This window comes from Etheostoma spectabile, chromosome 14 (genome assembly GCF_008692095.1).
Source record: "Etheostoma spectabile isolate EspeVRDwgs_2016 chromosome 14, UIUC_Espe_1.0, whole genome shotgun sequence".
Lineage (NCBI taxonomy): Eukaryota > Metazoa > Chordata > Actinopteri > Perciformes > Percidae > Etheostoma > Etheostoma spectabile.
In genome coordinates this window covers 22,782,700-22,787,023 of record NC_045746.1, presented here as the reverse complement: position 1 = coordinate 22,787,023, position 4,324 = coordinate 22,782,700, and the positions used below count along the sequence as shown (strand labels likewise).

The 4,324-nt window shown below is 40.7% G+C and overlaps 1 protein-coding gene and 1 long non-coding RNA gene across 3 annotated transcripts in view; both read left to right on the top strand.

Annotated features, from left to right (window-relative positions):
• thsd7aa (thrombospondin, type I, domain containing 7Aa) overlaps positions 1–4,324 on the top strand; it is a 213,050-nt gene that overhangs the window by 13,646 nt on the left and 195,080 nt on the right. The window lies entirely within an intron of this gene.
• The window catches only part of LOC116701550 (uncharacterized), an 11,058-nt gene that overhangs the window by 1,968 nt on the left and 4,766 nt on the right, over positions 1–4,324 (top strand). The window lies entirely within an intron of this gene.

Sequence of the window (4,324 nt, the reverse complement as noted above, 5' to 3'; positions counted from 1 at the left end):
GTCTGGAGAACAAACCCAGTCTTGTTTATTTAATTAATGAATTAATTTAATTATTAATACAATGACAAGCAACCAGTCGGCTTTATAACTATATCATAGATACTTTCATGGGACTGAGCAATCGTGGGAGAAGAGCCTTGGTGAGAGAGGTAAAGAAGAGCCCAAAGATCACTGTGGCTGAGCTTCAGAGATGCAGTAGGGAGATGGGAGAAAGCTCCACAAAGTCAACTATCACTGCAGCCCTCCACCAGTGAGGGCTTTATGGCAGAGTGGCCCGACGGGAAGCCTCTCCTCAGTGCAAGATACATGAATCCCTCATAGAGTTTGCCAAAAACACATGAAGGACGCTCAGACTCGGAGAAATGTGATTCTCTGGTCTGATGAGACCAAGATTGAACTTTTTGGCATTAATTCTAAGCGGTATGTGTGGAGAAAACCAGGCACTGCTCATCACCTGCCCCACAATCCCAACAGGGAAACATGGTGGTGGCAGCAACGTGCTATAGGGGTGTTTTTCAGCTGCAGGGACAGGACAACTGGTTGCAATTGAAGGAAAGATGAATGCGGCCAAGTACAGAGATATCCTGGAAGAAAACCTCATCAAGAGTGCTCAGGACCTCAGACTGGGCTGAAGGTCCACCTTCCAACAAGACAATGATGCTAAGCAGCATACAGCTAAAATAACAAAGGAGTGGCTTCTGAACAACTCTGTGACCATTCTTGACTGACCCAGCCAGAGCCCTGACCTAAACCCAATTGAGCATTTCTGGAGAAACCTGAAAATGGCTCACCAACGTTCACCATCCAACCTGACGGAACTGGAGAGGAACTGCAAGGAAGAATGGCAGGGGATCCCCAAACCCAGGTGTGAAAAACTTGTTGCATCATTCCCAAGAAGACTCATGGCTGTACTAGCTCAAAAGGGTGCTTCTACTCAATACTGAGCAAAGGGTCTGAATACTTAGAACCATGTGATATTTTAGTTTTTCTTTTTTATTAAATTTGCAAAAATTCTACATTTCTGTTTTTTTTCTGTCAAGATGGGGTGCTGAGTGTACATTAATAAGAAATAAAATTAACTTTTTAGATTTTTGGAAAATGGCTGCAATGAAACAAAGAGATAAAAATGTAAAGGGGTCTGAACACTTTCCGTGCCCACTGTATTTTAGTTAAATGTTGTAATAGACATGCATGGTCTCCAGAGGACTTTTCATAGTGATCTTTTATGAGCCTATCCTAGAACGTTGCACCATTAGATGAAAGTTTCACCTTACACTTTAGTAATTGACTAGTCTCAAATCCAAATGACTGGATGTCCTTGACATGTATTGTAGATGTTCAGTGTCCACAGGATGACTCCCTGTTGATTTAAAGGATCTAACCATTAAGATAGGAGCAAATTCTTCTTTTACACAAGTACCATTTTCTAGCTTGGTCACTTCCTGAGTTTTACTCATTCTCCACCATCAGAACCAATTCAACTTTGTATGCATGACTTTTAATATGATTGTCAGATTGCTATTCAATTTAATTCAATTCAAGTTTTTTTATAGTATCAATTCATAACAAGAGTTATCTTGAGACACTTTACAGATAGAGTAGGTCTAGACCACACTCCAGAAATTACAAGGACCCAACAGTTCTAGTAGTTTCCTCCAGAGCAAGCAACAGTGGCGAGGAAAAACTTTAGGCAGAAACCTTGGACAGACCCAGGCTCTTGGTAGGTGGTGTCTGACGGGCCAGTTGGGGTTAAAATGAAGAGTGGAAACAACAAAAATAGAAGGAAAAAAAAAGAAAAAAAGAAAAAATTATACAAGAAGAGTAAAACTCTCAGTACAGACTTCATTACTCATACTGTCTAACGCTTTGGTGTTGTGGTGTGTCATGAATACTGTATTGCAACCTTTAGGGGGTTTAGACTTCTAGTCTTGTTTTAAATTGAACTCAATTAAATCAAATCCAGCTGAGAGTGAGATACAGAGAGGAAGAAAATTGTGAGACTTTTTCCCCTCTATGCCAGCAAGCACCAAGAAACGGCTGTAAATAGCAGCACTTTAACTGCAGCCATCATTGTGTTATTAATCAGGTCTTGAAGATAGCGGCTCCCTGGAAGACACAAACAGTTACACCAGTCGTCCTCAGCCTAATGAGGCCCTGCGGAGGACGCTGAAGTCAAACACAGCCAGAGACCAGCAAGTGAGCTTCATTATTCATGGTCCAAAAAGACACACTAACTCTTAATAAATGACCATCCAGTAGTAAAACTGAAAGGAAGAGACACACACTCTCCCGATTGAGAGGTTAAGTTCAGGTCTGAAGTCATCATATTTAATATGTGCTGGCACTGTGTCACAGCAGTGCCACTCCATATCTGTCTTGCTTAAAGCAGCAAACAGCAAGAGCCAGTGTTGTTTATGGTTGCTGTAGCGCTGCAAGAAGCTAAATGCTAAAGAAGGAAAGTTGCCAACGGGAGTGTGACGGCCACAGCCATGGCCACACAACCAGCTCAAGAGCGGTAACCTCATGCACTTATATTTTTCCTTAGGATTAGTTGATATGCTTTTTTCATACACATTATACATTTGTTACAAATAACTCACAGGACACTTGGTTCATTCCACATACATCATACTTTATTTAGTTGATCAGACAGAAGTATCTTTTAGGGAGCGCGTACCATTAGTTGAAGTGTGCCTGGGATTTTTCCATGAATACTTTAACTTCTACTTGGTGCACCTGAGTACAGTTTTTGGCTATTTATTTAATTCCTTTTTAATTTATTCTCTTTAGTGAGTAGAGTGAGTGGGCTGCTGGCCCTGAGCGGTTGGGGGTTTGGTGCCTTGCTTAAGAGCACCTTGGCAGTGCCCAGGAGGTGAACTGGCATCTCTCCAGCTATCAGTCCACTTTGGTCTGTACGGAGACTTGAGCCTCCGACCCTCCGGTTCCAAACTCCCTGCGGACTGAGCTACTTCCACCCCCAACAACCCCCAGTTCTGCCCACCTCTGCATGAGAGGATGTCAATTCCTGAAAAGGGGAATTAGAAAATATAGATTAATTACGAGTGGATGAGATTAATGACAACCTTGGTAGAGCCAGGGACACATTTATAGTTTTTTTGTTGTTAAAATGAATGACATTTTAAAACGTATCACTGATTGCAGATCTGTTCATTTAGTCGAGGAAAGCACATCGGTTTTATACTAAAACGGTTTGCAAAGTAAGCACCTTTCTCTGCACAATGGATTGGACATCAGTTTTTTTGCTTGTGTAAATACTGGAAAAATGTTCTGCTTTTCATTAGTTTTAATTTATGACATTATTACACGCATACAATTTCTTCAGAAATATTGCCCTTTCTAGTTTGATTATTCTTATCCTGACTGAAGGTTTTATTAAAACAGAAGGTGACAGCGTTGGCTGCGCCAGATCTTATTTTACAGTTCTGTGTCTGGCACATCCCATATGTGTATAAGGATTTTCTGCTCTATCTATAGTTCATTTTTTTTCTTCATTTTAGATTAATAGCGGAAATAGTATTTGCTTTTGAGCCATTTGCAGTTTTGACCTTTGGAAATGCTGCAGGGTGGAGGCGAATTAAATGTGAAATTAAAATACCAGCCACCAACAGAAATGTAAAATTTGAACATAGGACCAAAGTATACTGGAGCCACATCTGCATCAGATGGTGTAGCTTAGAGGTTAGAGGCAACTTGGATGTCGGAAATTGATTAGCTGCACTTTACTCCTCCATGTGGCTCTGGCAGTTGAAACCCAATGCGGAAATGCATTAAACTGCATTAAACAACAGCATGGTCAAAGAACTGGCTTACACTTGTTTCCTGAAAAGAAATCAAGGTACATTGGGGTAAAAAAAAACAATCAGCTTCAAATTCTACTGCCATGCTTCTAAGGTTAGGCCAAAGTAAGAAGTTGAGCTTTGTACAGTAGTAGATTTTTTAAAGAAGCAGCTGGGATTCAGATTTTTTAAATTTGTTAGAACTTTGACTTCATGGCTTGTATTCTCCATAGCAATTAGAGACAAGCCGGCTATATTCGTTGTTGCAAAACTTGTTGTATAGATTGTGTGTTACCATGACAACACCATTGATCTGAAGCTCAATGTTGATGCTGTCATGTAAGTAGTTTTCTAATCAGCAATAAATATAACAATTTCTGATCAACCCATATCAATTTTATGCTTAACATAATGTACCGGTTAAAGCCCCGCCCATTTCAAAACAACCAGACCCACTTCCGGGTTAAATCATGTCCACTTCCGGGTCAGGCCCCGCCCAGTCCGAGTACAGATACAGATAATTCATG